Source organism: Pseudophryne corroboree, unplaced genomic scaffold, assembly GCF_028390025.1.
Source record: "Pseudophryne corroboree isolate aPseCor3 unplaced genomic scaffold, aPseCor3.hap2 scaffold_541, whole genome shotgun sequence".
Classification (NCBI taxonomy): Eukaryota; Metazoa; Chordata; class Amphibia; order Anura; family Myobatrachidae; genus Pseudophryne; species Pseudophryne corroboree.
In genome coordinates, this window is record NW_026970142.1 from 90,321 (window position 1) to 103,126 (window position 12,806).

The following is a 12,806-nucleotide window of genomic DNA, read 5'->3' on the forward strand; positions in this document are numbered from 1 at the left end:
AGGTGGTGCTGCAGGGCCCACACCCTTTTACTTGCCTTACAGAACAGCTCTGGAGCTGTTACAGTGCCCAGCTGCTGCAAGAAATCAGCTTGAATGCTTCAGGGGATGGGGCATGGCCAACATGAGCCCCACACCAAAGGAGGGTGGGGGTGTTTAATGAGAACTAGGGGTCATCCAAGCACTGCAAAAGGCCGCCATGCCCTGCACGCCCCTTTTCTCTTTTCATATGCAGATGAGGGTTCCAGCCAACTTTGGCCCACTGCTTGAATAACATCACTGTATGCAAATCCGTCTGCTGCAGACCTTCCCCCAGGAAGGCTTGTACTAGATGTTGCATATGGTTTGATATTTGATGGTGCTTCAGTATTAGGCAGCCTTCCGCCCTCCCATGTTCATCTGAAAAGATGTGGTCTCCCTGCAGTTGTTGTCCCCAGACGAGAGTTCCCTTGTGCTTCCTCAGTTGAATCTCCTTAACTTGACGGGGGAGGGGCTGCCCGAGCAGCCACCCTCCCCAGCCCTATCCCAACTCATACTTATTTTGCATATGAGATCTCTTGATCATGAAGATTGTTATCACAGGGTGAGGTTCATCCATTATATTTTAAAATAGGAAGGTACAAATTACATATTTGAATTGCATTTATGTGCTGGATTCAAATGTCCCCCCCCCCCTTCCTTTCTCAATTGTGCCCGTCAGCAGCTATTCTAAGGTTGCTGCCAATGGGTGTGACACATTAATTTCTTCTGTGGGGTACACTGGACTCCACAAGGATTCACATTGGGGTGTAGAGTAGGATCTTGATCTGAGGCACCAACCGGCTCAAAGCTTTTGACTGTTCCCAAGATGCTCAGTGCATTCTCCTCTATAACCCCGCTTCCATGAACAGGGAGCTCAGTTTGTAGTTGGTGCCTTCAGTAGCAGGCCACTTAACAGGGGCCTGCCTCAGGCAGCCTATTCTTAGCTATAAATTTTGACAAGAAAAGAAGAACTTGTTTTATGAGAATCTACAAGGGCTGCAGCAGGCTAGGTCTAATAGACATCTTTACTGCAGCTTCATCACTCCCAGCGGCGCTGTATACTCCCGTGCCCTGGTTGCTGGGTCACTGCAGCGGAGGGTCCGGTTTCATCCTAAGGTCAGTCACACACACACCACCCTTCCGGATCACGAGGCCGCTGATGAAGGGGAGCGTGGCCGTAGGGGGTGGACCGTGTGCGCACTGGCGTGGACACTGATTACTGGGCAGCCGCTCCACTAGCCACCAGGTACAGTTAAGGAGCACAGGTCTGGGGGTTTTTCTCCTATATTAACCCAATTTTGTACTGCCCGCAGCGCATTGTGATAGGTAATAGGGCCTGATTCAGGTTGGATTGCAATCACAATAAGCGATCCAACTGCAAAAATTGCTAAGAGCATACGCATGTGCCTGCATTTTCTGCGGCACCCCGCAGAGAATGCGATCGCCTCTGCCTGTCAATCGGGGCGGGGGGGGGATAGGTGGGTCAGCAACACTCCATTTCCAAGTCAGGGATGGAGCGGTGCGGGGGCAAGGCTTCAAAATGGGGTCTGCAACGGAGGAGACACAGGGGGCGTGGTCACAGCGGCTGTATGACATCACATTCAGCCGCTGTGATCACAAAAATGGTGGCGGCTTCCTGCGCGCACATACAGTCTGCACCAGCAGGAGGCTACACCATTTTTTATGATCACGCTGAACTGCAGTGCGACTGCAATTACAGCATGGTCAAGAAGGGAGGCGTCATGCTGGGTGGCCATGCCCTTTCACTGTGCAGGAGCCAGCACTGCTCACACACTAGTCCCCGGGTGCAGCCCCCAACCCCCGGGACACCCGGAGCAACAAAATGTAGATACAGGCCACCAGGCCACGCCCCTACCTATGAAACCATGCCTCCTTTTTACCATTGCGCTGCTTATCTGCGCGCACTGCATTACAATCTCCCTCGCCACCTCTCTGGGTGTCACCAGTGATAGTGACACCTCTGCCATGCTTGTAGCAGCTGGTCCTAAGATCTACGCCTCAAGCCCTGAGTGTTTGCCCTTGTGACTTGTTGATCATCATAGCGAAGCAGATGCTTACAGAAAACTGCAGGGGCTTAGATTGAAAATAAAAAAATTGATGGGTATAAGGTAGAGAGGAGCGGGTTCGGTTCTCCGAGAACCGAATTCCCCACGAACTCCACGTTGTTTACACTGGTCCGAGGCAGGCTCGGTTGTTCCCGCCTGACTCGGAAAACCTGAACAAGGGAAAATGTCATCATCCCGCTGTCGGATTCTCGCGAGATTCGGATTCCATATAAAGAGCTGCTTGTTGCCGCCATTTTTACTCGTGCTTTGAAGAGAGAGCGGAACGGACGTGGCTATGTTCTCTCAGTGGAAATCTCAATATCAGTGCTCAGTATCAGTGGTTACTTATTGCTGCTCAGTAATACTAGTAGTGTGTCTCTCCTGCTCAGTGTCAGTTCTCAGTAGTATCCTCATCAGTGCTCAGTGCTGCATTGTGGTGCTCAGCATACTACAGTACATTACTAATAGTCCAGTGCTGCATCTTGCTGCTCAGTGTCAGTTCTAGTATCCTCATCAGTGCTCACTATCACTGTTCATTGCATTTTGGTTTTCTGTATACTACAGTAACATAGTAATATAGTAACATATAGTAACATAGTTTTTGAGGTTGAATAGAGGCAAATTGCCCATCGTGTTCAACCTGTTTTAAGTTGTGATGATTCTACATACTTGCTGAATGTTTTATGACTAGTTAGCTACTATAACTCATGTTACCCCCGGATTAACCATGTTGATATTTTAAGTATTATAACCTTAGATAGCTTTTTCATTCAGAAATGTATCCATTCCTTTTTTAAATCCAATTACAGAGTCCGCCATTACCACCTTCCCTGGCAGGGAATTCCACATCCTGATTGCCCTAACAGTGAAGATCATAGTATCTCACCTGGCAGGTAAGTAGGAGTTGGGCTAGAGCTGTGGAGGATTGCTGCTCGGGCACCCCCTGTCAAGTGAAGGAGATCCAACTGAGGCAGCACAAGGGAACTCTCGAAAGAAGAACAAGGCTAGAGGAAGATCTGAGACAAAGAAATCTGACTTTTACCAGAGCTGACCAGAGGAAAGCACAAACACAGTCCCCCACTACCACAAATAATGCAGTCGAGTTTCCCACATTTGGGGAAATCACAGGGGTCAGCATACCCAGAATGCAATGAATGAACCTCACCCTGGGAGAACAATCTTCATGACCATGGTATCTCCTATGCAAAATAAGTATGATTTGGGATAGGGCTGGGGAGGGCCGCTGCTCAGGCACATCTCTGTCAAGTAAAGGAGATTCAACTGAGGCAGCACAAGGGAACTCTCATCTGGGGACAACAACTGCAGGGAGAACACATATTTTCAGATGAAAATCTTGGTCATGCTCTGGTTTCTCTTCAGAACGAACAAATCTTTCGCCTTTTACTAAAGATTTCCGTGGAGAGGAGCAAAACTGAGTTTTACCTCAATTTTTGCATGCCCCATCTTTTTGGATTTTCTTTTATCGGTTTAAAGATAGAATGAGTGTGCTTTAATGAAAGCTCATTTGCATAGAAATTACAGTAAATGTTTGTTTCTTTTCAAACAGAACTTTCTTGACCATGCTACTTGCTTGAAAGATCTGGGAGCACATGGAATACAGTACAAACCATGCTTATAGCAAGGAGAAGCCAGGTGAGAAATCTGCTTTCTTTCAAATTGGGCGCTCACTTTGATCTGAATGAGGACTGCTGGCATGGCACTCAGGCGACAGGTGGAATCTTGGTCATGCTCTGGTTTCTCTTCAGAATGAACAAATCTTTCGCCTTTTATTAAAGATTTCCGTGGAGAGGAGCAAAACTGAGTTTTATCTCAATTTTTGCATGCCCCATATTATTGGGGTTTCTTTTATCAGTTTAAAGACAGAACGAGTGTGCTTTCTTGTTGGCTTTAATGTAAGTTTATTTGTATAACAATGATAGTAAATGTCTGTTTCTTTTCAAACAGAACTTTCTTGACCATGCTACTTGCTTGAAAGATCTGGGAGCACATGGAAAAGAGTACAAACCATGCTTATAGCAAGGGGAAGCCTGGTGAGAAATCTGCTTTCTTTCTTTCAAATTGGGTGCTCACTTTGAGCTGAATGAGGACTGCTGGCATGGCACTCAGGCGACAGGTGGAATCTTGGTCATGCTCTGGTTTCTCTTCAGAACGAACAAATCTTTCGCCTTTTACTAAAGATTTCCGTGGAGAGGAGCAAAACTGAGTTTTATCTCAAATTTTGCATGCCCCATCTTATTGGGGTTTTATTTTATCTGTTTAAAGATAGAACGAGTGTGCTTTAATGTAAGCTCATTTGCATAGAAATGACAGTAAATGTTTGTTTCTTTTCAAACAGAACTTTCTTGACTATACTAATTGCTTGAAAGATCTGGGAACACATGGAAAAGAGTACAAACCATGTTTATAGCTAGGGGAAGCCTGGTGAGAAATCTGCTTTCTTTCTTTCAAATTGGGTGCTCACTTTGAGCTCAATGAGAACTGCTGGCATGGCACTCAGGCGACAGGTGAAATCTTGGTCATGCTCTGGTTTCTCTTCAGAACTAACAAATATTTCGCCTTTTATTAAAGATTTCCGTGGAGAGGAGCAAAACTGAGTTTTATCTCAATTTTTGCATGCCCCATATTATTGGGGTTTCTTTTATCAGTTTAAAGACAGAACGAGTGTGCTTTCTTGTTAGCTTTAATGTAAGTTGCCATAGATGCAGTGAAACACATGTGTAGGGCACGGCGTGTCCGCGTGTATTTGACTCATGTGAAATGTTATAAAACAAAAATATATGATTATGATGTTAGCTGTTAGTCTCCACTAATAGGGAATAGAAGCTGAGCTATAAGAAAGGAATACACTAGATATGATGTCACTTAGCAATTACAATGTCTAAAGTGCATACAGATAGCTACTAATAACTCTTGATAAGAAAGTATATCAGTGTGGGTATATTTATATGATGGGATATTGGGACTAGTGAATATATATCACTCCTGCTGTCCAGATTGGCAATAACCAGACAATTATGATAAGAGTAGAGATGTCACATGGGCTGCTATAGATATTAATTTAATGCTGTATGTGTCATTTGTTACAAATGGATACATTTTCTATGAGTCAGCCTAGCAGCTGCATGTTCTAAAAGAACACTATCCTCACACAGAATCTGCTAACCTTGAGATAACTAAATGACAGTGTGTAACAGTCTCTTTACTATAAGACTGTTACAAAGTAATATATATATTTGAAGTCAGTCTAGCAGCTGTGTGTTCCAGCAGTTTATAAGACAAAGAAAATCTCCTATTGTGGAATCTAGACACATGGGACTGCTGGCCTGTGTCATACTATTTCTATGTAATACCAGTAACATGTATATAACTGTTACATAATTGTTACAAATGGATAAATCTTTGAGTCAGCCTAGCAGCTGCATGTCCTAACAGGACACCATAAATCCTTTACAGTGTAACAAATTGATTGGTAACACTTAAAGGCTGGAGAGCAGTTATATGCCTTACTAGCATACTCAATATACCACATTATTACACCAGTTACCACGATTATTGACAGCGCATTTGATATATTATATTACCCTCACACTGAGTCTGTTTACCTTTAGATAACTAAGTGACCGAATATGTAACAGTTTCTCTATCATAAGACTGTTACAAAGTGAGATAGATATATTTGGAAGTCAGTCAAACAGCTGTGTGTTTCAGCTGTTTATAAGAAAATTCCTCATTGTGGAATCTGGACCACTAAGGGTTATTATATATATAGCACATGGAATTGCCACATCTCCCTATATGATAATTTCATTACACTGTAACATAATAAGAATTAACTCTTTAACAGTGTAAATAGAGAGTAATGAATCTCTGACACATGGAATATATTATTTCTTAGATGAATTGGATAAACCATTATGACAGACACTTTGCTTCTTAATAAGAATTGAGGTGGCTATACCTCTAAGGAAAGCATTATTGCCTACGCCTAGATCAGATTAAATAAGATCTGGCTGAATATATGAAGGAAGGTTGCTATTTATATGAGAATTGGAATTGCTATATTCCTTAAGGCAACCCCACCGATTGATATATGTTGTCAATTAAGTATATCTGAACGGCTATATCTGGACCAGATTTAATAAGATCTGGCTGATTATATGAAGGAGGGCTGCTATTTATATTGGAATTGCCATATTCCTTAAGGCAACCGCACCTGTTGGTATATCTCGCCAATTAACTATATCTAAACAGCTAAATTAAAGCTATTCATCATTTTTTTAGTTTGGATATTAATAAATATGATCTTTCCATGATCCATAGAGATTTCCCTATCAAGTGATTCCTTATCCGATATAGAAAGCTATCCCCCTGTGGTATTGAATTTAGGAATATAGTCTTAGGGGACACAGAGAAATAAGTGATCCCCATCTACCTAAGCACCCCACAAATTGGAGGTTAGCTTACCGGTTATACTCAATCACCCCCACAAATTCGCCAATGGGGATGGCTTCCCGGGAGGTAACCCCTATTGAGTGAAGGGAGTATATAGGATACGACCCAGTGGTACCTGACGACATAGATACTAACAGCTATTTAATAACATTACGCTAGAAAGTGATTATTAGCAACATATATATCTATATAAACAACCCCGCCAGGGTTGTGCCTTCAAAAATAATCACACACGGACACGCTTTTTAAACCTTTTTTTCACATCTCTTTATTCTTCTTATGCACATGTATGTTAGTTCTGTGATTTTAACATTTATGTTTCACTGCAGTTTGGGATAATAATATTAATATTTATCCAATTTTAATACATACTTAATAAAGGTTATATTTTATGATTCATTCATTCTGTCCAGTGCGTCAACAGTGCAGATTTCTTCTTGTTTTTTCTCCCAAATTCTATAACAATGACAGTAAATGTTGTTTCTTTTCAAACAGAACTTTCTTGACCATGCTACTTGCTTGAAAGATCTGGGAGCACATGGAAAACAGTACAAACCATGCAGTATCACAAGAGCCTTTATTTGATCTTTCATGAAGATAGAGCAGAATTGAGGACACGTCAACAATTTCTGCCGAAGGTGGTTCATCTTTCCACATGGTGCCTTTGGCCACTGACACCTTCGTTGAGTCAAAGTCTCTGGCTGTGGTCAGAACTTTGAAAATTTATGTCACCAGAACGGTTCAGATTAGGAAAACAGAGGCTCTGTTTGTCCTGTATGCTCCCAACAGGATTGGGTGTCCTGCTTCCATGTAGACCATTATGCGCTGGATCTGTGGTAAGATTCAGCATGCTCATTCCATGGCAGGATTGCCATTACTGAATTAGGTGAAGACCCATTCTACTAGAAAGGTGGGTTCATCCTGGGCAGCTGGTCGGGGAGTCTCGGCATTGCAACTTTGTCGAGCAGCTATTTAGTAAACACTTTTGCTAAGTTTTACAAGTTTGATACCTTGGCTGATGATAACCTCAAGTTGGGTCATTCGGTGCTGCAGAGTCGTACGCACTCTCCCACCCGTTCAAGAGCTTTGGTATAACCCCATGGTTCTTAATGTGACCCCAGCATCCTCTAGGTCGTATGAGAAAATAGGATTTTAATACCTACTGGTAAATCCTTTTCTCTTAGTCCGTAGAGGATGCTGGGCACCCGTCCCAGTCCATACTGTGTCTGCAGTTATTACTTGTGGTTATACACATGTTATGTTATGGTTCTGGTCAGCTTTTTGCTGCAATTGTTCATGCCGTTGGCTTGTGTTCTGTTGAATGCCACGTTCTGCGGCATGCTTAAGGTGTGAGCTGGTAAGATGCTCACCTTAGTTTAACAATAAATCCTTTCCTCGAAATGTCCGTCTCCCTGGGCACAGTTCCTATAACTGGAGTCTGGAGGAGGGGCATAGAGGGAGGAGCCAGTTCACACCCTTTGAAAGTCTTAAAGTGCCCATGTCTCTTGCGGATCCCGTCTATACCCCATGGTTCTTAATGTGACCCCAGCATCCTCTACGGACTAAGAGAAAAGGATGCCCTTGCGCACTATCCTGACTTCTCCTCCCGTCTGCTTACTTTGTGCCTTCCAACGCACAATGCGAACTACAGGTGGTGCTGCAGGGCCCACACCCTTTTACTTGCCTTACAGAACAGCTCTGGAGCTGTTACAGTGCCCAGCTGCTGCAAGAAATCAGCTTGAATGCTTCAGGGGATGGGGCATGGCCAACATGAGCCCCACACCAAAGGAGGGTGGGGGTGTTTAATGCGAACTAGGGGTCATCCAAGCACCGCAAAAGGCCGCCATGCCCTGCATGCCCCTTTTCTCTTTTCATATGCAGATGAGGGTTCCAGCCAACTTTGGCCCACATCTTGGATGACATCACCGTATGCAAATCCGTCTTCTGCAGACCTTCCCCCAGGAATGCTTGTACTAGTTGTTGCATATGGTTTGATATTTGATGGTGCTTCAATATTAGGCAGCCTTCCACCCTCCCATGTTCATCTGAACAGATGTGGTCTCCCTGCAGTTGGTGTCCCCAGACGAGAGTTCCCTTGTGCGTCCTCAGTTGAATCTCCTCCCCAGCCCTATCCCAACTCATACTTATTTTGCATATGAGATCTCTTGATCATGAAGATTGTTCTCACAGGGTGAGGTTCATCCATTATATTTTAAAATAGGAAGGTACAAATTACATATTTGAATTGCATCTATGTGCTGGATTCAAATGTCCCCCCCCCCCCTTCCTTTCTCAATTGTGCCCGTCAGCAGCTATTCTAAGGTTGCTGCCAATGGGTGTGACACATTAATTTCTTCTGTGGGGTACACTGGACTCCACAAGGATTCACATTGGGGTGTAGAGTAGGATCTTGATCTGAGGCACCAACCGGCTCAAAGCTTTTGACTGTTCCCAAGATGCTCAGCGCATCCTCCTCTATAACCCCGCTTCCATGAACAGGGAGCTCAGTTTGTAGTTGGTGCCTTCAGTAGCAGGCCACTTAACAGGGGCCTGCCTCAGGCAGCCTATTCTTAGCTATTAATTTTGACAAGAAAAGAAGAACTTGTTTTATGAGAATCTACAAGGGCTGCAGCAGGCTAGGTCTAACAGACATCTTTACTGCAGCTTCATCACTCCCAGCGGCGCTGTATACTCCCGTGCCCTGGTTGCTGGGTCACTGCAGCGGAGGCTCCAGTTTCTTCCTAAGGTCAGTCACACACACACCGCCCTTCCGGATCACGAGGCCGCTGATGAAGGGGAGCGTGGCCGTAGGGGGTGGACCGTGTGCGCACTGGCGTGGACACTGATTACTGGGCAGCCGCTCCACTAGCCACCAGGTACAGTTAAGGAGCACAGGTCTGGGAGTTTTACTCCTATATTAACCCAATTTTGTACTGCCCGCAGCGCATTGTGATAGGTAATAGGGCCTGATTCAGGTTGGAATGCAATCACAATAAGCGATCCAACTGCAAAATTTGCTAACAGCATACGCATGTGCCTGCATTTTCTGCGGCACCCCGCAGAGAATGCGATCGCCTCTGCCTGTCAATCGGGGCGGGGGGGGGAGAGGGGGGTCAGCAACACTCCATTTCCAAGTCAGGGATGGAGCGGTGCGGGGGCAAGGCTTCAAAATGGGGTCTGCAACGGAGGAGACACAGGGGGCGTGGTCACAGCGGCTGTATGACATCACATTCAGCCGCTGTGATCACAAAAATGGTGGCGGCTTCCTGCGCGCACATACAGTCTGCACCAGCAGGAGGCTACACCATTTTTTATGATCACGCTGAACTGCAGTGCGACTGCAATTACAGCATGGTCAAGAATGGAGGCGTCATGCTGGGTGGCCATGCCCTGTCACTGTGCAGGAGCCAGCACCGCACACACACTAGTCCCCGGGTGCAGCCCCCAACCCCCGGGACACCCGGAGCAACAAAATGTAGATTCAGGCCACCAGGCCACGCCCCTACCTATGAAACCATGCCTCCTTTTTACCATTGCACTGCTTATCTGCGCGCACTGCATTACAATCTCCCTCGCCACCTCTCTGGGTGTCACCAGTGATAGTGACACCTCTGCCATGCTTGTAGCAGCTGGTCCTAAGATCTACGCCTCAAGCCCTGAGTGTTTGCCCTTGTGACTTGTTGATCATCATAGCGAAGCAGATGCTTACAGAAAACTGCAGGGGCTTAGATTGAAAATAAAAAAATTGATGGGTATAAGGTAGAGAGGAGCGGGTTCGGTTCTCCGAGAACCGAATTCCCGACGAACTCCACGTGGTTTACACTGGTCCGAGGCAGGCTCGGTTGTTCCCGCCTGACTCGGAAAACCTGAACAAGGAAAAATGTCATCATCCCGCTGTCGGATTCTCGCGAGATTCGGATTCCATATAAAGAGCTGCGCGTTGCCGCCATTTTTACTCGTGCATTGAAGAGAGAGCGGAGAGGACGTGGCTATGTTCTCTCAGTGGAAATCTCAATATCAGTGCTCAGTATCAGTGGTTACTTATTGCTGCTCAGTAATACTAGTAGTGTGTCTCTCCTGCTCAGTGTCAGTTCTCAGTAGTATCCTCATCAGTGCTCAGTATCACTGCTCATTGTCTTGTGCTGCATTGTGGTGCTCAGCATACTACAGTACATTACTAATAGTCCAGTGCTGCATCTTGCTGCTCAGTGTCAGTTCTAGTATCCTCATCAGTGCTCACTATCACTGCTCATTACATTGTGGTGTTCTGTATACTACAGTAACATAGTAATATAGTAACATATAGTAACATAGTTTTTGAGGTTGAATAGAGGCAAATTGCCCATCGTGTTCAACCTGTTTTAAGTTGTGATGATTCTACATACTTGCTGAATAATGTTTTATGACTAGTTAGCTACTATAACTCATGTTACCCCCGGATTAACCATGTTGATATTTTAAGTATTATAACCTTGGATAGCTTTTTCATTCAGAAATGTATCCATTCCTTTTTTAAATCCAATTACAGAGTCCGCCATTACCACCTTCCCTGGCAGGGAATTCCACATCCTGATTGCCCTAACAGTGAAGATCATAGTATCTCACCTGGCAGGTAAGTAGGAGTTGGGCTAGAGCTGTGGAGGATTGCTGCTCGGGCACCCCCTGTCAAGTGAAGGAGATCCAACTGAGGCAGCACAAGGGAACTCTCGAAAGAAGAACAAGGCTAGAGGAAGATCTGAGACAAAGAAATCTGACTTTTACCAGAGCTGACCAGAGGAAAGCACAAACGCAGTCCCCCACTACTACAAATAATGCAGTCGAGTTTCCCACATTTGGGGAAATCACAGGGGTCAGCATACCCAGAGTGCAATGAATGAACCTCACCCTGGGAGAAGAATCTTCATGACCATGGTATCTCCTATGCAAAATAAGTATGATTTGGGATAGGGCTGGGGAGGGCCGCTGCTCAGGCACATCTCTGTCAAGTAAAGGAGATTCAACTGAGGCAACACAAGGGAACTCTCATCTGGGGACAACAACTGCAGGGAGAACACATATTTTCAGATGAACATGGGAGGGCAGAAGGCTGCCTAATACTGAAGCACCCCCAAACAACAAATCAAATGCAACTACTAGTGCAAGCATTCCTGGGGGAAGGCCTGCAGCAGATGGATTTGCATATGGTGATGTCATCCAAGCAGTGGGTCAAAGTTGGCTTCAACCCTCGTCTGCATATGAAAATAAAAAAGGGGTGTGCAGGGCATGGCGGCCTTTTGCGGCGCTTGGATGACCCCTAGTTCGCATTAAACACCTCCACCTTCCTTCGGTGTGGGGCTCATGTTGGCTATGCCCCAGCCCCTGAAGCATTCAAGCTGATTTCTTGCAGCAGCTGGGCACTGTAACAGCTCCAGAGCTGCTCTGTAAAGCAAGTAAAAGGGTGTGGGCCCTGCAGCACTACCTGTAGTTTGCATTGTGCGTTGGAAGGCACAAAGTAAGCAGACGGGAGAAGTCAGGAGAGTGCACAAGGGCATAGAAGGGAGCGGCTCAAGAAAAGAGAAGTGGAAACAGACAGCAAACTAGGCTGGAGAGAGTACTGAGACAAAGAGATCTGAATTATACGAGAGCCGACCAGAGGAAACACAAATTATGTAATCAAGTGTCCCACATTTGGGGAAATCGTAGGAGCAGCACACCCAGAGTGCATTGGGTGAGCCTTGCCCTGGGAGAAGCACCTTCCTGATCATAGTATCTCACCTGGCAGGTAAGTAGGAGTTGGGCTAGAGCTGGGGAGGGTCGCTGTTCGGGCACCCCCCTGTCAAGTGAAGGAGATCCAACTGAGGCAGCACAAGGAAACTCTCGAAAAAAGAACAAGGCTAGAGGAAGATCTGAGACAAAGAAATCTGACTTTTACCAGAGCTGACCAGAGGAAAGCACAAACACAGTCCCCCACTACCACAAATAATGCAGTCGAGTTTCCCACATTTGGGGAAATCACAGGAGTCAGCATACCCAGAATGCAATGAATGAACTTCACCCTGGGAGAACAATCTTCATGACAATTGTATCTCCTATGCAAAATAAGTATGATTTGGGATAGGGCTGGGGAGGGCCGCTGCTCAGGCACATCTCTGTCAAGTAAAGGAGATTCAACTGAGGCAGCACAAGGGAACTCTCATCTGGGGACAACAACTGCAGGGAGAACACATATTTTCAGATGAACATGGGAGAGCAGAAGGCTGCCTAATACTG

At 45.4% G+C, this 12,806-nt stretch overlaps 8 non-coding genes across 8 annotated transcripts; 4 read left to right on the plus strand and 4 right to left on the minus strand.

Moving 5' to 3' along the window:
* Positions 1 to 3,136: 3,136 nt before the first annotated feature.
* Positions 3,137 to 3,300, minus strand: LOC135032191 (U1 spliceosomal RNA). Its single transcript, XR_010227744.1, has one exon. It is a non-coding gene; the product is annotated as a U1 spliceosomal RNA (small nuclear RNA).
* Positions 3,301 to 3,444: 144 nt separating this feature from the next.
* On the plus strand, positions 3,445 to 3,560 carry LOC135032284 (U5 spliceosomal RNA). The gene has a single exon (XR_010227826.1). It is a non-coding gene; the product is annotated as a U5 spliceosomal RNA (small nuclear RNA).
* Positions 3,561 to 3,830: 270 nt separating this feature from the next.
* Positions 3,831 to 3,946, plus strand: LOC135032289 (U5 spliceosomal RNA). Its single transcript, XR_010227831.1, has one exon. It is a non-coding gene; the product is annotated as a U5 spliceosomal RNA (small nuclear RNA).
* A 286-nt stretch (positions 3,947 to 4,232) lies between these two features.
* On the plus strand, positions 4,233 to 4,348 carry LOC135032267 (U5 spliceosomal RNA). The gene has a single exon (XR_010227810.1). It is a non-coding gene; the product is annotated as a U5 spliceosomal RNA (small nuclear RNA).
* A 275-nt stretch (positions 4,349 to 4,623) lies between these two features.
* LOC135032299 (U5 spliceosomal RNA) lies at positions 4,624 to 4,739 on the plus strand. Its single transcript, XR_010227841.1, has one exon. It is a non-coding gene; the product is annotated as a U5 spliceosomal RNA (small nuclear RNA).
* A 6,589-nt stretch (positions 4,740 to 11,328) lies between these two features.
* Positions 11,329 to 11,492, minus strand: LOC135032327 (U1 spliceosomal RNA). Its single transcript, XR_010227869.1, has one exon. It is a non-coding gene; the product is annotated as a U1 spliceosomal RNA (small nuclear RNA).
* A 671-nt stretch (positions 11,493 to 12,163) lies between these two features.
* On the minus strand, positions 12,164 to 12,326 carry LOC135032249 (U1 spliceosomal RNA). Its single transcript, XR_010227795.1, has one exon. It is a non-coding gene; the product is annotated as a U1 spliceosomal RNA (small nuclear RNA).
* Positions 12,327 to 12,478: 152 nt separating this feature from the next.
* On the minus strand, positions 12,479 to 12,642 carry LOC135032322 (U1 spliceosomal RNA). Its single transcript, XR_010227864.1, has one exon. It is a non-coding gene; the product is annotated as a U1 spliceosomal RNA (small nuclear RNA).
* Positions 12,643 to 12,806: the final 164 nt, after the last annotated feature.